Below are 26,486 nucleotides of genomic sequence, written 5' to 3' on the forward strand. Positions count from 1 at the left end.
TTCTAAGGAATAAACCATGTTGTCCACAGCACACTTGCACGTTGTGAACAGCACAGGCTTACAGCAGAAAGACGACGTACAGAATGGCTCACCCACAGACTGCGTTGTCTTCTATATCTTTCACATCACTTGCAGCGCTATCTGTTGTTGAAAATTGTAACTACTGTAATTTCGAAAGTTTATCCGCCTGAAAATGTACTGTTGTCCCAAGCATTTTGCAACAAACGGTGTATTTCTATCGCTGCTCATTTAGTTTTTATTGCCGTTTCAAATATACCGCTCATTTTTGAAACACCCTGTATGTCTCGCAGCATTGACAATGTGCTGCTTACCAGGACATCTTTGGCCTGCTTCTTAGAATTGGCAGAGTGCCCCACTTTGAATAATTCTGGTGAGCGCTTAGGGGTAGATGGAGAACTGTTCTCAACTGCACACCCCACTGTAAACGTCTTGTGAGCACTAGAAAAAAAAAAAAGGAATTTATGAAATATTGCACAGTAAACATGTTAAAATATTAACATTACAATTAAAATTGATTGTGCCAAATACAGTAGACTGTATAAAATTATTGATGTAAATAACATGTATGAAACCTGAATGTTGGAACCACTGGCTTGCTGCAATAAATTTATACGATAATATGGAAAGGTCAGTGTTGAAACTCTTTCTTAATTTCTATAAAGAAAAACACTAAAGAAGTCTGTGATATTATAAATGAACATTATGGTGAGGCAGTGGGCAAACTAACAAAGTAAAACTCTACTGACACAATCATTTTAAGTACTCCTCGTGAGAAAATTCTCTCTCTCAACAAATGAATCTGAACTAGTAAAAATACATCAATTAAAAAACAAAAATACTGACACATGAGATGTTATATCTACTCAACTGCAGTGGGTGGCAAAGCCTGTAACTTTTATAATAAATTTAGCCACAGATGGAAGGATATTCCTGACATGTTTCAGACAGCGTAAGGTGATCCCCATTTCCGAATGCAGCAAGAAAGATCCAGGAAATTACCGAACAACAACTATTACACCTGTCTCGTCTAAAATAATAGAACATGCAATTAAAAACAGAAGTAAATTGTAAAGAAAAAAATGCCATACTCTGATGCCTAGCACGGATTTAGCACAGGTAGATCCAGCAGTACAGCAACAGCTGAATTTATACTGTATTCAACTAAGGCACTAGATGGACAAAAGGAAGTTTGTGGTATGTTTCTAGACTTTTCAAAAGCCTTTGATTGTGTATGTATTTACATAAAGTCACCATGCTGCATTGTTAAACAGTAATATCCATAACTATAACAAAATTAAAGAAAAAAACATACTGAAGGAAATCGGGTCAACTTAACTGACGAAGAGCTTGTAAAAGCAAAATGCCTTCTATGCAACTGTTTGCCATACTACATAAAGGTAACAGAAAACATGTCCACTTTCACATTAAAAAATAAACTAAAATGTCACTTATTTAAAATTTTACATACAGCGTACCTTGAAGCAAAAAATTAATGTAATGTTTCATACGTAACTTTTCAAATATGTAAGAGAACTTTCAGAAAGCATAAAGTGATTTAAATCTTTGGTAATTATGTATGTATTTCAGAGGCTATTTTCGAAGATGTAAGCACATAGTTAAGTATTTTTTAAATTTCTAATGTCAAATATCACCATGACAGGACTTGAAAAAATGGCAATTTTGAGAGAAAATCGAAGCAGAAGATATGATGTGTTGCAATGGCAATCAGGAATAACAAGACAAGAGAACTGTTTCATGTAACTGGATTAAGTTCAAAAATTAAATAAAAATTTTTGTGAATGTAACACAGTGAAAGACGTATGAAAGTAATAATGTTAAAAGAATGAAAAGAAGACCTCGACGTATTAGACTAAGAAGAGATGCAACGAGTATAATTCAACTAAGAAGACATGTTGTGGGGAATGTCCAGCTCCCACACGCATCGCAGGAACGCAGATGCGGAGACAACATCAGACATCACCGGCACCAGTTGCTGCTAACCGGCGCTGATTCTACATCCGCACACCGATGCAGACACAAAAACCAGCAACCGATGCCACCGGCACCAGTTATTTTTCACCGGTGCCGATTCCACACCTGCTCATTGATGGAGCCTAAACTCTACACCGGGTGAGCGAAAAATAATAGTTTTTCGAGTACAAAGTCGAAGAAACTGCATTAGTGTAGTTACAATGCTTAGAGTTAATTCGTTAAATGATCACCTGATCAAAAACTAAAACAAATATGGATAATACACAGAGAATTCGAGAAACTTCAGAACCAGCCATAGCAATGAAAGTGAGTGAGGAGGTGCCAGACTGGTCTGAATTAGTGAATTTGATTAAAACTAAGTGATAAAATTGATGACCAAAGTGCAGATTCAGCAGCTTCAAGAAACAAACTGACTGCTCAAAATACTTCTTTAAGAAAGGAACTAAAAACTTTAAATGCTCGAAGTCTTAATTTAGACTCAGTAAATATTCAAATCAGAAAATAGATGACCAGGGTGCTTCCTTGAGAAATGAAGTAAGTGCAACTTCAAGTGAAAAACTCGGTGCACAGAGTGCTAATTTAAGTAGAGAAATAGACACAGTGATGAAATCACTAAATTCTAAATTGGATGCTCGAAGTGGGATTTTGAATGAAAAACTAGACTTAATAAACGCAATGGATTCTAAATTGAAGGATCAGCATGAAACTAAATATTCAGATGACAAATATAGGTTTGTTGAACATCAGAGTAGACACTCACAGCAAAGAATCTAGTAACTGATGTGAAGACATGGTTGATTTGGAACCTGAATTTGATGCCAAATGTAATGATGTAGAATCGAAACCTATTGAAAACTTAGAATCTTTAAAAGATGTGTACAATAATGAATACAATAATTTAACACAATGTTTAAGTACTTCGAAAGAGAGACATCAGTCTAAGGAATTAATGTCGATTATTGCATTGCAAATTACAGGTGTCAGTACACGAGTAAATAATGTAGGATGGAATTTCAATGAGAATACATCCAGCTTTGTTATTACAAGTGTATGTAGCTTGGAGGAACCATTTAAGAAATGATAGATCGAGGAGTTGTCATGAGAGTAACCTCTGGAAACATTTCGACTATCGCTTCTTCCAAAATTAATAATACCAGCAAGGTTATAGCTGACTTGTGGAAAGGATTCAAATTTATCCAGGATAGAGTAGAAAATGGAATAACTTCACCTGATGTTGTGTTACTTAGTAAAGTGGTGATTGTTTTGCCGTGGGGAGACTTCCACACAAAATTCAGCGAGAATTACTGGTTTGCACTTGCTCAAGTGAAGTTAATATCAGATCCATGGGATCCGGGCGGTGTCACATTTATCCCGCAGGGACGTTAACGTTCTGTTTTAGCGGGCGGAGTGACAACTGTCGGATCCCGAGTTGTTTTCGGTGTTTCTTCCAAAATAGTTTTCCTGCACTGAATTCCCTTCAAATCTTACATGATTCTGTAGTCTATTACTGAATCCCTAAACTATCCTGTAATTTTAGTGTTTAGCAAATTGGATATAAACATAATTTAAAGACTGGCATAAGAGAACCATGGAAGAAACAGTGATCTCTAGGCATGAAATGAACCGAGTAGAATGTTATATTTATGAATAATGTAATATAATGTGACGGACAGAAGAACTATTTTATCATAGTGTATAATTTTCTATTTTGCATAGAATATTTTACACCTTTTATGAGGTATGATATAGACGGGAGCGTTTGTATCGATTTTGAAAGGGGCTGGGTAGTGTAGGTAAAAGCACGATTTACACTAACAGATATATCATGACCCCCGCAAACAAGTGTGTGTGATTATTTGACACTGCTATTTCCACAGGGTTGCTAAGATTTTCTTCGGGGACCTTAAAGGTTACGGTGGTAATGTCTGTTCCGTAGGAACCTCCTCCAGCTTGTCACTCAAGCACCGGCGAGGTAGGGGTCCTGGGGAAGGGTTGTGGGAAGGGTTTCCTGTCTTTGGGGCTGTTTTCTTTCTCTTTTTCGATCTTAGCAACCACATCTATTTTTTTTCCTTTCTTACTTCTCATTTGAGGACGTGTCTATTTCTCCCTCTTTCCATATGCATCTACTTCCATCGCAGAAGTCCTTCCTGGTTTCCAATAACCTACAAATTACTTCAAATAAGTAGACCGAGAATCAGGCTACACACACACACACACACACACACGAAGATACACGGGTACACAAACAATGAAACTACTGACTAGAAACCTGTCAAAAGGTGAGAACCATCAAGTGTTGGAGAGGGAAGGTTTGTGTACAGCAGGAAATATGCACACATTGTTGTTTATTGTGACGGTTCTACATCGCACGTATATATAGGAAGAAAATATACAGGGTGGTGTATCTGAAGTTTCGGATGAGATTATCCCAAAAACTATACATCAGGTAAAACTAGTGGGTAAGAAAAGTTCGTCAGCTCAAAGGGGGACATCAAATGATGCTACACGTGACCTCCAACTCCCATCCCTTTGGGTGGGGCGGAGGACAACTTTTAAATCTTAAATGGGAACACCCATTTTTTTATTGCAGATTCGGATTCTCCATAAAAGAGTAATCACGTTTTGTCTGAAACATTTTTTAAACCATAGACAGATGGTGCTGAAATCAAGAAAGAAGTAAAATTGTGGAAGAACTCTGATTTATTTAGAATTATGCGAGAAAGACGCATCAAATCGATAAAAAAAAGTGCACCAGTTCTTTCGTTACGCCAAATTCAGCTGCTGTTGTACAAAATGTACTGTATCCTACTTTTAGTTTTACCCAGGAACAATGACATGGACTTTGTAGAATGATGTTCCCATGGGGTGCTTCATTAGTGCTTGCATCTCACATGTTGGGGTGCTTCATTAATGTGAGTCCCCTTGCCTCTCACAATTTGGGGTGCTTAAATAATGAAATTATCCGCGAAGAAATTGTTCAAAATCATCCCCATTTGCTTCAATGCATGAAGTCAATCGTCTGCATAAGTTGTCCACAGTTTTGAGCAGCACTTCCCATGTATGGCTGCACACACACAATGCGTTGCTCCATATCGTTTCGCGTTGGTGGCTGTCTTTCATGAACAGTATTTTTTAAATAGCCTCACAAGAAAAAAATCAGGAGATGTTAGGTCTGGTGAATGTGGAGGCCACTGAATTGGTCCGCCATATCCTATCGACTGACCAGGGTACCGTACAGTTAAAACGTCTGCAAATTTTTAGCATAATGGTGAGCTGCTCCGTCCTGTTGGAACCACATTTGTTGCCTAGTTTCTAAATCAACATCTTCCATTAGCTCCAACAAATCATCACAGATAAGTTGTAAACAAGATTCCCCAGTAACATTTTGGTCAAAAAAATACGGTCCTATCAAGTTACTGTTTAAAATTCCACACCAGACCATTAACGACGATTTGTGTTTATTGTGGATTGACAGGGGACCAATAATGACAATCATGATGATTTAATTCGCCATTGTTTTTGAATGTGGCTTCATCGGTGAACATAACTTATCTAAAAAGTCATTGTCACCTCTTATCATTTCAAAGGCCCACTGGCAGAAATGCAAGCGTATTTGCATATCTTTTTGTATTAATGCCTGTGTCAGTGTAATACGATACGCATGATATTTATGTGCCTTCAAATTCCTCAAAGCAGTTGATTTCGATATTCTACTTGGTCTCTGAATCGCACGACTACTCGTTTCAGGATCCAGTTGAACACGGGCAAGAATGGTACGATATGAGCGTAATTTTCATTGTAATCGCAATGACGAGGTGGACGGTGCATGTATCCATTTCGAGCACGTCGAGTGCAATTTCGAATAATATTTTCCCTTGGATGTCATCTGTTTGGGAAACGATACGCATACAATTCTGCAGCTGCAGCGTAATTGTTATGGCATCCACCTAAAATTAACATCATATCAACAATCTCTGTAGGAGGATAGTTAGCCATGTTTCGCTAAAGAGTAATTTACGTTAGTCAGTTGATGTTTACGGTTCACAATCTGAAAGTGAAGTGACGTCCGATTGCATTACACCGACCTTTATATTGAGCCATAGTTCCCAGTTTGGCCACGGTAGCGCCACAGTCAGATGAGTAATGAAACTGTGAAGAGTTCCGTAACGAAATTTTAATACCATTCCACCTCCCTCCATCAAATACTGTGGTGGGAAGGATACATACTGTAAAAAAAAAAAAAAAAAAGCAAAGCAAAGCTTAATTTGGCGTAATGAAAGAATGGGTCGACATTTTGTATCTATTTCATGCATCCTCCTCGGATCATTCTAAATAAATCTGAGTTCTTCCCAATTTTAATTTTTCTCGATTTCAGTGCCATCTGTCAATGGTTTAAAAACGTTTCAGACATAACTTGATTACTTTTTTATGGAGAATCCGAATCTGCAATAAAAAAAATAGGTGTTTCCATTTAAAATTTAAAAGTTGCCCCATGCCCCACTGAAGGGGGAGGGGGCTGTGGATCATGTGTAGTATCATTTGATGTCCTGCTCTGAGCTTACAAACTTGTCTTATCCACTTTTTTTTACCAGATAATTTTACTCGATAATTTTGGAGATAATCTCATCTGAAACTTCCGATGGACCACCCTGGATATATACATATAACTAGAAGGATTCCACGTCAAGTAGATAGGGAGGCATGAGCAAGGAAAGAGCATAACCCTGAGAGGAATCGATTCTGGTAATTATTAAAGAATGTCGAGTCAGAATATAGGTAGACATAGTATCTGTTATGAGTAAAGAAGTCTAAAGTACAGGACAACTCCAGGGACTAAAAAAATTATCAAGAAGTGAGAGTGAAGTGTAAAATAGATTTTTATTTTTTTCCAGATTTTTAAGTACTTCACATGCTGGACACTCTAGAGGCAAGACGGGTTCATAAATTATGTGGTTGTTAAACCAACTTTATTTCAGATGTATTTTATCTAGTCTAATGCGAGACGAATCGGTTGACTTGTATACATTCGAATATTGATGTGAGAAATGGTGGATATGTTATTTGTGGAAGTTGAAATGTACCAAGACTGAACTAAAAGTATTCATCGAGTACTAAATTATTTCAAAAGTAGAGAGAGAGAGAGAGAGAGAGAGAGAGAGAGAGAGAGAGAGAGAGAGAGTCTTATAAATTCCTGTTAACCAGCAGTATTCTTCAAAGAAGAAGGTTTTGGAGATCAACGGAGCCGGCAATCCATAGAAGAAGATCGGCTGTACACATCAATTAAGTCAATCTATGACAGATAGGTGTGAATTTTTGCAATCCAACTTCACATTGCTTTTGATTGTCTTAGGCATTAGAGTACGTTACAAACAAATAAATTGCTCAGCAGTTCCTATTAAAGATCATTGACATTACCTCTTCTGAAACTGATACAGGAGCATCTCTGCAAACTACTACATACAGTGATGTATCAGATTTTTCAAAAAGTCTAGTGGATGCTTCTGCACAATAGACCACAAAAAATGCTCTCAGTCCACCGGTCTGCCGTACATGTATTTGGGGTGTTTTAAGTTAATTTCATTTATTACTACCAGTGTACTTGCATCAAAGTTTCCACTACTGTGCATTTGACATGTGAATGTTTTCACTCACAGAAATGACATGAGGAGCATACACAAAGTGGAAGCATAGTATTTGAAAGCACTAGCACATATCGCACAAATCAACAATTTCTGCACTAAGTGGATGTGTCCAAACCCTGTGAAGTATATTTTTAGTATCGGAAATTAACCGTTGATATCAATGTAGATTCCTACAACAGGATAACCTATCTTACATAATGCAGAAAATGTGCAATGACAGAGTGACAAAAATTAGTACTCATGACAGAGATTGGGATATTTTTCAGCAGTTTTCTAGGCACTATGTGGCCTTTCAAATACGCCAACAGGTCGAACCACCACACGCTTTAGTTTATGGGTGGTCCCACCTGAGCTACTCTGCATTTTTTCCCCCCTCTTTTTGAGTTCAGCTGAATAATGCAAACGTAAGGAGGCTAAGCGTGCTTTACATTCCTCATTCATTACACCAGACAACTGTTCTCACTTTTTCTCCTATTCTGGCCAAGTTTTCCTTCCTGGCGTGTTGAAATAATACAGATGTTACGGAATCAAATACGTGTGCTACTTTCACTAATTTATGTGATATATATATACCTATCAAAGGTAAAATTATAGGCACATTAACTTGTATAAACCCTGAATGAATCATTTGTAGATCTGTAGATTGCCTTATTGTGGTACAAAATATGTTAGGTCATAGCGACACCTTTCGTTGCTGTATTCTTCAATCATTACTTGACAGCTCTTTTTATTCCATTTCATTGCTACAATAAGAAGCTATCATTAGATATAGAGCTTTCTTTCAATGGGGATACAAAAAAAATATTTCATTTGTTTCGTTAATGTATTTATAAGCTACTTCTTAGTGGAAAAAATACCCAGGATACTATGTGGAATCAACGAATCAATCCGTGTGTTTTGTCTGCTGCGGAATACAATAACCAGTAGAGAGCCCACTCGCAAGGCTGTGTTCTGTGCACGCGGAGTCACCGCCTCTACTGCATACACACGGACACACAACAGAATAGAACAGATGCCACCTGTGTGGTTTTTTGTTATGGTTTTAGGGCGCATAACTGCTACGGTCATTAGCGCCTGGTCTGTGCGTTAGGAAAAGCTACAAAAAACGAAACTGGAAACCAGTAGCAATGGGAGCAAAACTCAAAAAAGTGTGGAAACCAAAAAACAGAAAGAAAGCTTAAAAAACCACTATAGAAGGGGAGTTGTTTGTCCCCAAAAGGAGCTTCAAATGACTGACGTCATCTCACTGGCACTAATGAACTCGAAAACACGATCGGCTGATCACGTGTCATCTGCTAAAATGGAAGATATATCAGGCGACAGCTGTAGACAGGCGCGTAACGGAGTAAAATAGGGGCACTCAAGTAAAAGGTGTCTCACCATCCACAGTTGAGAGCAGTGGGGACAGAGTGGGGGAGAATCGCCGTTTAAAAGATGTCGATGGCTAAAAAGACAGAGCCCTATCCGGAGTCTATTTAAAATTACCTCCTCTCGACGCCGAGTTCGGGAGGAAGAGGTCCAAGCACAGGGAAGAGCTTTCACGTCCCGCAATTAATTACTGGGAAGTGTCGACCAATGTGCGTGCCATAAAAGAGCAACATGATGACATAAAACATTCCGTAGATCGGCGAAGGAATCATGTGAATTGCTAGCCGAAGAAGAGAGACTGCAGCCCTGGCCACTATATCGGCCGCCTTATTTCCACAGATACCAACAAGTCTTGGGATCCAGAGGAATGCCACAGAGGTGCCTTTTTTACCTACCATCCACTTTTGCATCACTGCAACGTTTTCCTAGCTGCGGGAATTTCCCGCAACGTGCTGCATAAAACGTGTGGGAGACTGAGCACCCCACTTGCACAATGCGAACATAGCAGACTATTTGCCTGCCGTCCAGCAAAACAGTGCCACTGCGGGTCACACTTGCATGCCTCAGGAAGGGTATGTCTCGCACACTGCAGCGATTTGCTTGAGGGTGCTTGTAGTGGGAAAGTCAACCGAGCAGCTGGAGAATACCAGATGACAGCTGCAATATTTTTTTCACATGTACAGGCAGTAAGACTACGTAATTCTTCTGATCTAATTATTCACCAGAAATGTCAGCTGACTGATTCTCTGTCTCAAACAATGAGCAACTTACCAAATTCGTGTCCAAACGGCATATTTTGTGGAACGCAGCTGACACCGGGATGAGAAACTAGATGCAAAATGAGTTAATTTGGGGAGAAATCTGAAGAAAATTGAATGAAACATGTAAGAAGAAATGTCTTTGATTATGACAAAAATAAATCATCAGTAAATTCATGTGTACTGAGCTTTAACCACCATTATAATGAGTTGGATGTTGTTACTGTGATTAAGAGTGAATGACTATTAAAATTCGGCCCACCGAAGCAATCAGTGAATCTGTTCCTCACTGTGAATCCCTTAGCTTTGACATAACCGTCAACACCTATCCAGGGCATCATATCATCCATGAGCAGTGCATTAATTTCCGATACCTTTGATTGATAAGGCAGTGGGAACTGGTACTCTTCTCCATCACCTTGCAACTGTTTTGTTACTAAAATGTCATTCGATCCTTCACAACACAGGGAGAGTTGCGTCATTGCTTTGCACTTTCTGAATACTCTTCCCACAATACACAGTCTCCTTCCTTTTAGACTGCACACTCCACTGCGTGTTTTGCCTTTGCTGTCCCACTACTAATGTTGCACTGTCATGTAATACCAAAATGTTCACTACAGCACGCTCGAACTCGTGTGGCATCAATGAACCACAAAATACTACTCTCATCTAAAGAAAACTGTAGCATCCACACACTTCCAACAAACTGTTAAAATGTTTTCAAATCTTTCCAAAAATTTTTCTTGCTCTGATCTCCCACAAAAAAATGTAATGTGAAAAAGTTTGTCAAAGAATACATTTCAGATGTATGGTTTGCTACAAATTCCAAGTCACACATTTTAATTTATTACTTCACTGTTACTGATTCTATTGGCCAGAAAGTTTCCATTCATCGTCAACATATGGTACTGAAGCCAGTTATAAAATTGTGTTGTACAACACCTAGTTTGGGAGGTATGGCATGATCAATATTAATTACTCAAAAACAGTCTTAAAAGCATTTATTATTATTATTATTATTATTATTATTATACCGCCAACCGGTTTCAACCCGATGTAGGGGTCATCATCTGGGCGTTTACACTGTGAAATCATAGATATTCGTCACAAAGACATCATCATACTACAGCTAAAATTATGTAAATTTAAAGTATGTTACCCATTGGCCGACTATTGGTGGTGTCACTCCTATCTACATAATGGCAGGAAACTATGCGAGACTAACCCTTCGTATGGGCTTAAACAGCGTGCTGATATCATGTGAATAGACGGCAAGACCCCCAGTGGCGATCAACGGTATTTAATACAGTTTATTATATGTAATTACTAGTCACCGTGGTTTAACATAAATTTAAGTTACAGTAAATAAGAGAAGACGGAACCATTTCATTTAAAGAGAGTTACAATTATAGTGTTAATTATGAAATAACAACAAATGTTCCGTAGTCAACTCGTAAAAGTATATTACCTTATGTGCCATAATACAAAGTAAAACAATTTGTCACACACAAAGGCTGGTGTCATCTTGATTTATAATATATCTATTCGTACATTTACCTAGAAAACATTTGAGTCAATTTACTAAAATGGCTAATATGGAAGGACTACAGAGCCCCCTACTCCTTGTGGAGAGGACGCAGTTGCCACGGATTATAAAGCATGTATCAGGCGCCCTCTAGTCTGTGTAGCGAAGATGCCATCGTCAAGGTAGCAGCTGGTGTGTTTGTATGGTGTTATTGATGTGGGATTAATCATACTAATCGCTGCTTCATCTCTATAACCATTCTGTCCAAAAATCTTGATAAATATTGATTAGCGTGAAAAATAGCACAAAATTTTCATTGTGTTAGTGAAAGACGAAGAAGATAGTTCTCATATCACTGTCATGTACAGTTGTTGAATTATAAAATATACAACTTTCAATTTTTTATGTTTGTACATGCACTGCCCCACACCTAGAAAAACATTTCACACTGTGTCCTGCGGCCCACTTCGGACAGCAAAAGACAAGCGCATTTCACAGATGATAAATTTTTCCACATCTAGGAAAATGTAGATGTATTATTAAAAACCATCGACCATTCCACAGTAATGATGATTTCTAAAGTGGGGAAGTAACTTCGCGTTATAAAATTTATAAAGCAGAGTTGCATCAAGTTGAAGAATAAATTAATAATTAGTAACCTAATATTTTTTGTTCAAAGTTCTGTGAAACCCTAAAGTAAATATTTTAACCTCCAACTGTCTACTGCCTGCTATGAAGTTTCGGATGCCCACTAGTGGGTGCTAGGGACCGAGTTGACCATCAGTGCTAATTAATAATGTTCTGTCACCAGCAGTGTCAAGTGCCGTGTATGTAACAAACTCCTGTACGCAGAAAAAACATGCATGAAGGCATACCTAGTTAAAAGCTGCTCATTTGTTACCATTTACTGTCCACCCAATGGCTGCCTGTAACTCAACAAAGAGAAAGGATGTCAACATATTAGTTTCACAAAACTAGTGAAGTGCATGGATGTTACTTTGCAAGTTTCAGCTGAGGATATGAGCACTATGCAAACAGGCTGTTCCACAAGTAGCCTGAAAACAGCTCAGCAGTGAGTATTTCATACGGAATATTTAAGTTCTTTGATATTACCTGCATGACATAATGAAAACACTACTGTCACTCAAATAAAAATTAATGGTTTTCTTTTTTTTACAATTTACAGATGAGAAAATTAACTATGCTACAAAGTATCACACTAGTTGTGAGGGATGTGGGAAAGACCACAAATCCTGGCACAGGAGGCAAGAAATTATACATCAAAATCACAAGCTTTCTATTAACAATGAAGCCCACAACAAAAAAAGAAGCTGTTTTAGCAGAAGTTCATAAGAAAAAAGATTCTTTTTTTTCCTTCAAAATAACTTCATCTACATCTACATGACTACTCTGCAATTCACATTTAAGTGCTTGGCAGAGGGTTCATCGAACCACAATCATACTATCTCTCTACCACTCCACTCCCGAACAGCGCACAGAAAAAACGAACACCTAAACCTTTCTGTTCGAGCTCTGATTTCTCTTATTTTATTTTGATGATCATTCCTAGCTATGTAGGTTGGGCTCAACAAAATATTTTCACATTCGGAAGAGAAAGTTGGTGACCGAAATTTCGTAAACAGATCTCGCCGCGACGAAAAACATCTTTGTTTTGACTTCCATCCCAACTCGCGTATCATATCTGCCACTCTCTCTCCCCTATTATGTGATAATACAAAACGAGCTGCCCTTTTTGCACCCTTTCGATGTCGTTCATCAATCCCACCTGGTAAGGATCCCACACCGCGCAGCAATATCTAATAGAGGACAAACGAGTGTAGTGTAAGCTGTCTCTTTAGTGGACTTGTTGCATCTTCTTAGTGTCCTGCCAATGAAACGCAACCTTTGGCTCACCTTCCCCACAATATTATCTATGTGGTCTTTCCAAATGAAGTTGTTCGTAATTTTAACACCCAGGTACTTAGTTCAATTGACAGCCTTGAGAATTGTACTATTTATCGAGTAATCAAATTCCAACGGATTTCTTTTGGAACTCATGTGCATCACCTCACACGTTTTGTTATTTAGCGTCAACTGCCACCTGCCACACCATACAGCAATCCTTTCTAAATTGCTTTGCAACTGATACTGGTCTTCGGATGACCTTACTAGACGGCAAATTACAGCATCATCTGCTAACGTAAGAGAACTGCTCAGATTGTCACCCAAGTCTTTTATGTAGATCAGGAACAGCAGAGGTCCCAGGACGCTTCCCTGGGGAACACCTGATATCACTTCAATTTTAGTCGACGATTTGCCGTCTATTTACTACTAACTGCGACCTTCCTGACAGGAAATCACGAATCCAGTCGCACAACTGAGAAGATACCCCATAGGCCCGCAGCTTGATTAGAAGTCACTTGTGAGGAACGGTGTCAAAAGCTTTCCGGAAATCTAGACATTCAGAATCAAGTTGAGATCCCCTGCCAATAGCGGCCATTACTTCGTGCGAATAAAGAGCTAGCTGCGTTGCACAAGAACGATGTTTTCTGAAACCGTGCTGATTACGTATCAATAGATCGTTCCCTTCGAGGTGATTCATGATGTTTGAATACAGTATATGCTCCAAAACCCTACTGCAAACTGACGTCAATGATATAGGTCTGTAGTTCGATGGATTACTCCTACTACCCTTCTTAACAACACACCTAAGGTATCTACTTCTAAGAAACTCATGCTAGCAGCTGTTCGTGTTTCAAATTCTGGAATATTCCATTCGTCTTCCCTGGTGAAGGAATTTCAGAAGACTGTGTTCAATAACTCCGCTTTAGCTGCACAGTCGTCGGTAACAGTACCATCGGCACTGCGCAGCGAAGGTATTGACTGCGTCTTGCCGCTTGTGTACTTTACATACTACCAAATTTTGAGACAATGTTTCGCTGTGGAACCTATTAAAGGCATCTCGCATTGAAGTCCGCGCCAAATTTCGCGCATCTGTAAATTTTAGCCAATCTTCGGGATTTCGCATTCTTCTGAACTTCGCATGCTTTTTCCGTTGCCTCTGCAACAGCGTTCGGACCTGTTTTGTTACCATGGGGGATCAGTTCCATCTCTTACCAATTTATGAGGTATGAATCTCTCAATTGCTGTTACTACTACGTCTTTGAATTTGAGCCACGTCTCGTCTACATTTGCATAGTCAGTTCGGTAGGAATGGAGATTGTCTCTTAGGAAGGCTTCTAGTGACACTTTATCTGCTATTTTAAATAAAATTATTTTGCTTTTGTTTCTGATGGATTTGGAAGAAACGGTATTGAGCCTAGCTACAACGACCTAGTTTGGTTGGGTTTAAGGGCGCTCAACTGCTGAGGTCATTAGCGCCCAGTCACTGTTGTTAGAGCACATGGAATCTAGTAAAACTCAAGGGGATGGGAGGACACCAGAAGGACCTGACAAAGATGCAGATAAAATAAGTAAAAAGGTTAAATGTCTTTGGACAAGCCAGTTAAAGTTCTAAAACGCAGAATACGAGCAGCTGCTCGAGCGTCATCAGCTAAAACATCCGGTAAAGTAGATGGCAGGGACAGGACAACACAAAATTGACTAAAGCGGGGACACGACAATAAAACATGGCGCACTGTTAATGCCTGACCACAAGGGCACTGCGGGGCTGGGTCACCGGAGAGCAGGTAGCGGTGGCTAAACCGGCAATGCCCAATCCGCAACCTGGTCAGGAGGACCTCCTCGCGCCGAGATGGTCGGGAGGATGTTGTCCAAGCAGTTGGGAGCGGTTTTACTGCCCGGAGCTTGTTTTCTTGGAGGGATGACCAAGCATCCCACCACAACGACACAAGCCTCTTACATACATCCCCACAAACGTCAGATGACGAGACACAATGGGAGGCTGGCCGAGGCAGGAGGACTGCAGCCTTGGCTGCAGCATCCGCAGCCTCATTCCCAGGCACTCCTACATGTCCGGGAACCCACAGAAAGCTGACAGAACCACCATTATCAGCGAAAGAATGGAGGGACTGCTGTATCCGTTGAATCAAGGGATGGACCGGATAGGGAGCTCCAAGGCTCTGAAGAGCACTGAGTGAGTCAGAGCAGAGTACATACGATGAATGGCGGTGGCGGCGGGCATACTGAACGGCCTGATGGAGAGCAAAAAGCTCGGCCGTAAAGCTCGAACATTGGTCGAGGAGCCGGTATTTAAAGGTGGCGGCCCCGACGACAAAGGCACAGCCAACACCATCGTCAGTTTTGGAGCCATCGGTGTAAATAAAGGTGTGACCGGCAAGTCGAGCACGAAGTTCGACAAACCGTGAGCAATACACTGCAGCCGGAGTACCCTCCTTCGGGAGTGAGCTGAGGTCGAGATAAATATGAACCGGAGCCTGGAGCCAAGGTGGTGTCGGGCTCTCACCCTCTCTGAAGATGGTAGGGAGGGCAAAATCCAATTGTCGAAGCAGGCGACGGAAGCGGACTCCGGGGGGCAGCAGGGCAGACACATACAACCCGTACTGACGGTCGAGAGAATCGGCAAAGAAGGACTTGTAAGAGGGGTGGTCGGGCATAGACAACAGCCGGCAGGCATACCGACACAGCAGTACGTCGCGCCGGTAGGTCAATGGTAATTCGGCAGCTTCAGCATAAAGACTCTCCACAGGACTAGTGTAGAAGGCTCCGGTCGCAAGACGTATCCCCCGATGGTGGATGGAGTTGAGCCGGCGTAAGAGGGATGGCCGAGCGGACGAGTAGACGAAGCTCCCATAATCCAGCTTCGATCGGACTATGGACCGATACAAGCGAAGCAGGACAGTGCGATCCGCTCCCCAAGATGAACCGCTAAGAACTCTGAGGACATTAAGGGAACGTGTACAACGGGCCGCCAAATAAGAGACATGTGGAGACCAACACAGTTTCCTGTCCAACGTGAGCCCTAGAAACTTAGTTGTGTCCACGAATGGGAGAACAACGGGACCGAGATGTAAGTATGGCGGAAGGAACGCTTTATATCGCCAAAAGTTGATACAAACCGTCTTCTCTTCAGAGAACCAGAAGCCATTTGCCACGCTCCATGAGTAGAGGCTGTCTAGACAACGCTGAAGGCAGCGCTCCAGGAGGCATGTTCTCTGGGCACTGCAGTAGATCGCGAAGTCATCGACAAAGAGAGAGCCTGAGACATTAGGTGGAATGCAATCCATAATTGGATTGATCGCGATGGCAAAAAGGGCTACGCTCAAGACGGAGCCCTGAGGCACTCCGTTCTCCTGGAGGAAGACGTCGGACAATACGGAACCCACACGTACCCTAAACTTGAGATCTGTTAAAAAGGAATCAATAAAAAGGGGCAGGCGACTGCGTAGACCCCACCTGTGCATAGTGCGGAGGATACCTCCTCTCCAACAGGTATCATAAGCCTTCTCCAAGTTGAAGAACACGGCTACCGTTTGGCGCCTTCGCAAAAAGTTGTTCATGATGAATGTCGACAAGGTCACAAGGTGGTCAACAGCGGAGCGGCGGCGACGAAAGCCGCATTGCACATTAGTAAGTAGCCGTCGAGATTCAAGAATCCAGACTAACCGAGCATTAACCATGCGCTCCATCACCTTACAGACACAGCTTGTAAGAGAAATGGGGCGGTAACTAGAAGGAAGGTGTCTATCCTTCCCGGGTTTGCGTATAGGAACAACAACGGCGTCACGCCAACGCTTGGGGACTTGACCTTCGGTCCAGACGCGATTGTAGGTACGAAGAAGGAAGCTTTTGCCCGCCGGAGAAAGGTGTGCCAGCATCTGAACGTGAATGGCATCTGGCCCCGGAGCAGAGGACCGGGACAGTGCAAGCGCACGTTCGAGTTCCCGCATAGTAAAGGGGGCATTATAAGTTTCCAGATTCAGCGAGTGGAAGGAAGGTCGCCGAGCCTCTTCTGCCTCTTTCCTGGGACGGAAGGCAGGATGGTAATGGGCGGAGCTTGAAACCTCCGCGAAAAAGCGGCCAAAGGCGTTGGAGACAGCCACAGGATCAACAAGGACCTCATTACCTGAGGTCAGGCCAGGTACCGAGGAGTGGGCCTTAATGCCCGACAGCCGGCGCAGGCTACCCCAAATGACGGAAGAGGGAGTAAAACTGTTAAAGGAGCTGGTGAAAGAGGCCCAACAAGCTTTTTAGATTTCTTTGATGACTCTACGGCATTGCGCTCGGAGTCGTTTGTATTCAATACAATTCGCCAACGTAGGATGGCGGCGAAAGGTGCGTAAAGCACGTCGTCTAGCACGGACAGCGTCCCTACAAGCCTCGTTCCACCAGGGGATGGAAACGCGACGTGAAGAAGAAGTAATACGAGGAATGGAACGTTCGGCAGCATTAATGATAACAGCCGTGAGGTATTCGACCTGACTGTCACAACTGGGAAAATCGTGGTCCGGAAAGGTCGCCAGGGAGGAGTAAAGTCCCCAGTCAGCTTTCAGTATGTTCCAGCTCGAAGGACGTGGGGATGGGGTGTGGTACAGGAGACGAACGACACAGGGGAAGTGGCCGCTCGAATAAGTGTCAGGAAGGACATACCACTCGAACCGACGGGCAAGAGTGGTAGAACAGATCGAGAGGTCCAAGTGGGAGTAGGTATGAGTAGAGTCCGAGAGGAAAGTCGGGGCGCCGGTATTGAGGCCGACAAGATTGAGATGGTTGAAGACATCCGCCAAGAGTGAGCCTCTTTGACAGGATGCAGGAGAGCCCCAAAGGGGATGATGGGCATTGAAGTCGCCAAACAATACAAACGGCGGGGGAAGCTGAACGATCAGGTGCATCATGTCAGCCCGACTAACAGCAGATGACGGTGGAGTGTAGATGGTACAAACTGAAAAAGTAAAAGCAGAAAGAGTAATGCGGACAGCTATTGCTTGGAGTGGGGTGGTCAATGGGATCGGATGGTAATAGACATTGTCCCGAACGAGCAACATGACCCCACCATGAGCTGGGATACCGTCCACAGGGGTGAGGTCATACCGCTCCGAGGTATAGTTGGTAAAGGCAATACGGTCAGTCGGGCGCAACTTGGTTTCCTGGAGACCAAGGACGAGCAGACAGTGCAGGCGGAGGAGCAGTTGTAATTCCTCCCGATTAGATCGAATACCTCTTATGTTCCAATGAAACAACGCCATCGCTAGTCAAAAAGTTGGGGGAACGAGACGGGGGAAGAGCTGGTCACCTCGACGGCCGCGGAGGGCCAGGTTGCGAGGGAACAACGCTACAACCGGCGGGAGGCGGATCCGGTGCCATCGACTCGTCGCCAGCTGCAGCCGCTGTCCCTGGTTGTGTAGGAGGGGCAGCATCATTTGCCGACGAAAGGCCAGCTGAGCACCTGGCAGCAGAGCGTCCCGGCGAAACGGAGGATGGCCGGGAGCAGCGACTCACGGATGGAGCGTCAGACGAAACGAGCCGGGGTGGAGAGGGGGATAGAGACTTCTTCTTGGAGGCCTTCTTGGAAGGCCGAGGAGGCACAGGGATGGTGGGCTGGACCCGAAGAAGGTCCTCACGCGCGGGGTCCGTTTTGGAACGCCGGACCTCGGAAGCTGGGGTCCGGAACGTTTCCCCGATGGACGCCTGAGAAGAGGATCGCTTCTCAGGTGGCGTGGGGGGGGGGGGGGGGGGGGAGGAAGAGGAGGAGGAAGGGTGGCCCCTGGGGCAGAGGGGGTGGGGGTCACGGGGGAGGAGGATTTGGAAGGGAGAGATTTGGGAGGCGGAGGCAGAGCCCCCTGATGGGCGGAGGAGGCGGAGGGGGGACAGGATAGAGGTGAGGATACCGCGGAAGGAGTGGACACAACTGAGGCAAACGAAGTGGTCAATGGCACGGGATGGAGGCAGTCATACTTCTTCCTGGCCTCAGAATAAGAGAGCCGATCCAAAGTTTTGATTTCTTGTATCTTCTTCTCCTTCTGATATGCGGGGCAGTCTGAGGATCTAGGCGAGTGGACGCCAGGACAATTAATGCACCGAGGTGGTGGGGTGCATGTATGTTCCTCACGAAGAGTACGTCCACAATCGCCACGAAGGGGCTCAGCCTCACACCGTGACGACATGTGCCCAAAGCGCAAACACCTAAAACAGCGCATAGGAGGCGGGACGTAAGGTCGCACGTCACACCGGTAGCACATCACCTTTACCTTCTCTGGGAGAACGTCCCCCTCGAAGGCGAGGATAAAGGCCCCGGTGTCGATGCGACGGTCTTTGGGGCCGCGCTGGACTCGCCGGACGAAATGCACGCCTCGGCACTCCAGGTTGGCCCTGAGCTCCTCATCAGATTGTAGCAGGAGGTCACGATGAAAAATAACCCCCTGCGTCCTATTTAGTGCCAGATGTGGGACAATGGATACTGGGATGTCCCCTAGGCGGTCGCACGCCTGGAGCACCGCCGACTGTGTGGCGGAGGTGGTCTTGATAAGAACAGACCCTGAACGCATCTTGCTGAGAGCCTCGATTTCCCCGAAGATGTCCTCAATGTGCTGAACAAAGAACATGGGCTTGGAGGTGGCGAATGTCCCCCCATCGGTTCGAGAACAGACCAAATAGCGGGGGAAGTACTTCGCCCCAAGCCGGCGGGCCTGTCCCTCCTCCCATGGAGTGGCCAAGGGGGAAAGGGCACGAAAACCAGAACTAGAAACGGTACCTTTTCTTTTGAAAGACTCGGCCGCAGAGCGACCTGATACATGTTGACGTTTCATCTGCAAAACGTCCGCCCCGATACCACCCACTCCGACCAGGGGCTCTCCCCACGGGCGCCACCCAGCCGCAGCAAGGGCAGGATGACCATTGCCGGGAGTCCTGATGCCCCAAGGAGACGGGCATCTACTCCTTGGCCGATGTGGGGAGGGTGCAGCTCAGGTATCGGCAGTACGATCCCTGTGTTGTCAGGGGGCTACAACCTAGAGGGTACATGACGACCCGACCACAACGGGCTGGCTACCGTGCTGGATTTCTGGTGCCATGGAAAGTCCATCATGATCGCTGGTGCAGATGGAGATGCACTATGGGCGTAACTTGGACAACCCATCAGGCGTTTAGGCCCAATTTGAGGAATAGTGGGTATGGTTACAACGCCGGTGCAATGCTGAGTGCCAAGGTCTTAGTGCACTTAGGACCAGTGGTACACCACGTAAGGTGTCCTTCCCCAAAAGGCTCGTACTTCTGTAGAATTTTGAAAAATGGAGGTCAAACCCCAAAGGGGACCATCACATGGAAGGCTGAAACGGTTGAAACTCCTTTTAGTCGCCTCGTACGACAGGCAGGAATACCTCGGGCCTATTCTTACCCCGGACCCGCAGGGGGGACAACGACCTAGTGATCACTAATCCCTGTATCAGTCATGATGCTCTCTATTAGCTCTGGATCGTTTGTGGCTAAGAGGTCAAGTGTGTTTTCACAACCATTTACAATTCGCGTGGCTTCGTGGACTAGCTGCTCGAAATAATTTTTGGAGAAAGCATTTAGGACAATCTCGGAAGATGCTTTCTGCCTACCACCAGTTTTTAACAAGTATTTTTGCCAACATATCGAGGGAAGGTTGAAGTCCCCACCAACTATAACTGTATGGGTGGGGTATTTATTTGTTACGAGACTCAAATTTTCTCTGAACTGTTCAGCAACTATATCATCGGAGTCTGGGGGTCGGTAGAAGGAGCCAATTATTAACTTAGTTTGGCTGTTAAGTATAACCTCCACCCATACCAATTCGCACTGAGTATCTATTTCGACTTCACTACAAGATAAACCACTACTGACAGACACAAACACTCCACCACCAATTCTGCCTAATCTATCTTTCCTGAACACGGCCTGAGACTTCATAAAAATTTCTGCAGAACTTATTTCAGGTTTTAGCCAGCTTTCTGTACCTATAACGATTTCAGCTTCTGTGCTTTCTATTAGCGCTTGAAGCTCAGGGACTCTCCCAGCACAACTACAACAATTTACAACTACAATTCCGACTGTTCCTTGATCCAAGCATGTCCTGTATTTGCCATGCACCTTTTGAGATTGCAGCCCACCCCGTACTTTCCCGAGGCTTTCTAACCTAAAAAACCGCCCAGTCCACGCCACACAGCCTCTGCTACCCGTGTAGCTGCCAGCTCAGTGTAGTGAACTCCTGACCTATTCAGCGGAACCCGAAACCCCACCACCCTATGGCGCAAGTCAAGGAATCTGCAACCAACATGGTCGCAAAACTGCCTGAGCCTCTGATTCAGACCCTCCACCCGGCTCTGCACCAAAAGTCCGCAGTCGGTTCTGTCAACAATGCTGCAGATGGTGAGCTCTGCCTTCATCTCGTAAGCAAGACCGGCAGCCTTCACCAAATCAGATAGCCGCTGGAATCCAGAGAGAATTTCCTCAGATCCAAAGCGACACACGTCATTAGTGCCGGCATGTGCCACCACCTGCAGCTGGCTGCACCCTGTGCTCTTCATGGCATCCGGAAGGACCCTTTCCACATCAGGAATGACTCCACCCAGAATGCACACGGAGTGCACACTGGATTTCTTCCCCTCCTTAGCCGCCATATCCCTAAGGGGCCCCATTACGTGCCTAACATCGGAGCTCCCAACTACCAATAAGCCCACCCTCTGCGAATGCCCGGACCTTGAAGGCTGAGAATCATCCTCTGAAACAGGGCAGTGCCTGAAACCTGTTTGTCAGACGCACCGGGGAGGCTTTCTGATCAGCCTCCGGGGACGTCTTTCGCTGCCTGCCACGCCTTGGAACGACCTCCCAATCAACCACAGGCGAGGGCTCAGCCCCACTGAGGGCACCAACCGGGGCAACCACAGCGGCAGACCGATCTGGGGACAGACGGGACAAGGTTGACATCCCCGTGATACCCAAGTCCGGCTCCCCACAGTGGTGCCCATTGGCAACAGCCTCAAGCTGTTCGACCGAAGTCAGCGCCGCTTGCAGCTGTGAGCGAAGGGATGCCAACTCAGCCCTCATCCGAACACAGCAATCACAGTCCCAGTCCATTCTAATTGATGTTGAACAACAGTTACTGAAACACGAGTCCGTGCCTAGATAACGCAAGGGAAACTCGCAAAGAATGTATGAACTAACCTGTACAAATGCCTAACGACTGTGCTACAATCTGCCTGAATTTATGACTGCAGCAACTAAAACTCAAAATTACACCTCCTATACGAAACTCACATGCAATTTAAGTAAGAATCTACGAAGTAAACACTAAAGCACGATGATACAACTCTCAAATACTATAATACACCCAAAATTTATGAATTAAACAATGCAAGTACCCAAAAACATGCGAAGAAATTAAGAATTAAACTATGTAACAAATAAGTAAGCTAGGAGTATACGACTTGCTGCTGGTAACTGCTTCTCCAACGGCGGCAGGGAGCACACTTGGACATAGCACATGCTGATGCCTTTTTTCTTTGCTATTGAAAAAGACAGCCCACTGTTGATTAACCAACAAGTGAAAGGAGAGGTGAACTTCACCCATGGAACTGAGCAACAGTTATTTGAGAATAGCAGGATCTAGAGTGTACTGAATAATGAAATTGAACTATTAAGTAAGTTATGTATTTTCATACAAATAAAATTTACGCTATCAGATAATTAAATTTTGTTTCCTCATTCATACAAATCAATGTGTGCACCGTTAATAGCACGGATAATGCCTAGTCAGAATTCCATTTCTCTCCACGTACGATTCAAGATCTCTATGGTGACATGTTCAAGTGGATTGCAAATGTATGCCTTCAATTCCTGTAGGTCTCTAGCCCTGGTTCAGTATACCGCATCCTTCACAAAGCCCCAGGAAAAAATTAGTGGTGTAAGGTCAGGGGATCATGGTGCACTTGAAGTTGGACCATCTCGTCCAATCCACCTACCTGGAAACCTTTTATATAGAAATTAAAGTACATTTAGGTGCCAGTGAAGTGGTGCCCTGTCTTACTGGAATATGGCACCAGGCTGCAGGTGTTCGAAATGTGGCACAGTATACTCTTGTAGCATGTCCACGTTAACACCACTGTTGATGGCAGTGATGGGAAAGAATGAATCAGTGATTCAACTGGGGATCAGTCTACATCTAACATTGACCTTACAACTGTCTCTTTCCATTTCATGTGTAACATGAGGATGTGGCAAATCCTACATAAAAACGTTATGACAATTCAGTTTGCTGGATACATGAAATGTTGCAATATCGGAGGAAGAAATCTTTTCCAAAAATTCAATGGTTGCATTAATCCTGCATAGAATACCCACTCCAAATTGTTCGCACCTAGGTTTGTCCATAGGCTTTAATGCCTGAAGCAGCTGCATGTAGGGATAGAGCCATTACCTCTTATGCAAGACATTGTGCAATATCGATCTTCTCATTTCCAACTCTCTGGCTGCAGTACATACAGATTTTATAGAACTCCTTGCAAATGCCTGCCATACCCTGTCCACATTGGCATCTGAAACTGATGGGTGACCAGCCCCTTTTTATGGAGAACACTACCTGTTTCCATAAATGATGTATTCCAAGTCCGAAAGGATCATTGCACTTCGGTATCTGATATCGTCTGTATATACCAGGCTACACACATTGAGCTTTATCCACTGGTATCCACATTTTAGCAGGTTTTCAGGTTCCATTTCGCATCAAAATTGCACGACCTGGAAGGTAAAATAAATTTTATGAGTAATCTTATCATTTGCTAGAAACCATTCGTTAATATCTTGTATAGTTTTGAAGTTACTAAAGTCGTAAGTTGTGAAGATATACGAGGGTCGGTCAAAAAGTAATGCCTCCCATTTTTTTTCTACTTAAAGAAATTAAGTTAAGTGAAAAATTTGAATTTGGCGCCATTCCTCAAACCTTCTTCTGCAATCCACTGCAGTAGTAACTTTCTGTGTCAACAGGTGGCAGCACAGCAGAAGTTTGTAAGATGGCCGACATCGATGTTCGTTTGAGACAGCGTTGTGTGATTGAATTCTTGAATGCAGAAGGTGAAACGCCCATACGCATTCATGAAAGACTGAAGAAGGTGTATGGTGTTGTGACAGTGGATGTCAGCACTGTTAGACGATGGGTTCGTCGTCGTAAGGAAGCTGAAGGGCAAACACCGTTGACTGACGAAAAGCGGAGCGGCAGGCCGGTGAGTGCAGTGACTCCACACAACATTCAGCAAGTTGATGACATCATTCGTGGTGACCGTCGGGTGACTGCAGATGAAGTGTGTCGCATTATTTCTCTTAGTAAAGGCAGTGTGATCACGATTATTAAACAATTGGGGTACTCAAAAGTTTGTGCACGGTGGGTTCCAAGAATGTTAACCGATCAGAATAAAGAGGCAAGGAAAACAATAGCCTCCCAACACTTGCAGCGCTTCCGTTTGGAGGGAGATGAGTTTCTGAAAAAAATTGTGACCGGGGACGAAACATGGGTGCATTTTTTTGAACCCGAATCAAAGAGGCAGTCAATGGAGTGGCGTCACACAAGCTCGCCGAGGAAGAAAAAATTCAAAACTGTGCGATCGGCAGGGAAAGTTATGGCAACAGTTTTCTGGGATACAGAGGGTGTGATTCTGGTTGATTTTTTGGAGCAGGGATGCACAATAAATTCTGTTCAATACGTCACAACCCTCAACAAACTTAAAGCACGTCTTCAGCGAGTTCGCCCAACAAAATCAATGGCAGATGTTCTTCTTTTGCATGACAATGCAAGACCACACACCAGTCGTCACACCTCTGACGAGATTGTCAAAATTGGATGGGAAGTTTTGCCTCATCCCCCATACAGCCCTGACCTGGCACCATCAGACTTCCATCTGTTCGGGCCACTAAAAGAAGCTCATCGTGGGATTCATTTTGAAGATGAGGAGGCCGTCAAAACATCCGTGCGTCAATGGCTTAGGAAGCAGAGCTGTGATTTTTACCGTGCTGGGATACATGCCCTTGTTCAAAGATGGACCAAAACTGTAGAGATGGGCGGCGATTACATTGAAAAATGACAAAATGATCCTCAATGTTGTGGTTTTCAACCTATGTAATTGCATTTAAATTTCCTGACAATTAAACGGAGAAAAAAAAATAGGAGGCATTACTTTTTGACTGACCCTCGTACATGTATACCGCAAAACAAAAACCTTAAAAATTGCTATTCATCCAGTGCTGTTACTTTCAGGCATTAGGATACAACACACTATTTAATGAAAGTAATAATCACTCTTAACAACTTTCATTATGATACTGTAATTCAACTAAGGTACAGAAGTAAGTAAAGAAACAGCTCAGAGGCCACTGTCTACCCTTGGTTCCATCTGCAAAATTCTGGAGGTTAAAGATCAAAAGTTATTGGGCTGAGTACTTCTTTTACAGTGTGAACAGAGTACAGACTTACTTCGAGAAAAATTGGGATCGTAGTAGGTCATCAATTGACGATATCCGTAAGTGAAGAAATTAAAGACAAGGGTGAATCAGAACCTTTGCCAATTCATAAAATATCAAAAGCTACAGCAACACTGGACAAAGTTAACCATTGAGTGTTGAGATGTGAATATGTTGAACTAGTGATAAATGTATTAAATAAAATGGCCAGTACAACGTAAAAATTAGTACAAAATAAGCACTAACTACTGGTCTGTTTCTCAAACCTTTGAAAACAATACAACACACTGGATGTTATTGTCCCGGGTGTGTCAAAATGAATATCGGGCTTTTTCAGTTTTGCAGTATTTATTACATTTAACTTAGAATTATGAAAGAGCAATTCAAACAATTTTGTTTGTGTACATGTGCACATGCGTATGCAACCAAAGAATGTGTTAAATGAGTGAGACAGCCTTTTACGCATAAAAGGGAAGGGGACGATTTTATTTCATTTCTGTAATAATGGATGCGATCACCAACAAGTTTAATGTTTTTTTACAGTGGTCAGCACCTTTAACCCACACTGACACAGATTCCGAATCATTTATTGTACAATGATTCCTGGCCCTCGGAACGAACGGCATTGACAGCAGGTAATATGATTTACCCATGTCTTCATTGTAGACCTCTGCGATGTGACATGTCCGATAAGCGTTGACATCCCAGTTGTTAAAACTTTCTAGCCCTGGAATTTTGTCGACTTTTGGTCCACAGACGAGGGCCACGGTTAATCAGCCATTACCTTGCTTC

General features: G+C 43.5%; 1 long non-coding RNA gene across 2 annotated transcripts in view; it reads right to left on the reverse strand.

The window, feature by feature from the left end:
* Positions 1-301: 301 nt before the first annotated feature.
* The window catches only part of LOC124720278, an 81,175-nt gene continuing 54,990 nt past the window's right edge, over positions 302-26,486 (reverse strand). For both annotated transcript variants that reach the window (XR_007006110.1, XR_007006109.1), the window contains exons 4-5: positions 23,824-23,981; positions 302-459 (exon numbers count right to left, since the gene is read on the reverse strand). This is a non-coding gene — a long non-coding RNA (uncharacterized LOC124720278). The remainder of the gene's footprint in view (positions 460-23,823; positions 23,982-26,486) is intronic.

Source organism: Schistocerca piceifrons, chromosome 11 (genome assembly GCF_021461385.2).
Source record: "Schistocerca piceifrons isolate TAMUIC-IGC-003096 chromosome 11, iqSchPice1.1, whole genome shotgun sequence".
In the NCBI taxonomy this organism is placed as follows: domain Eukaryota; kingdom Metazoa; phylum Arthropoda; class Insecta; order Orthoptera; family Acrididae; genus Schistocerca; species Schistocerca piceifrons.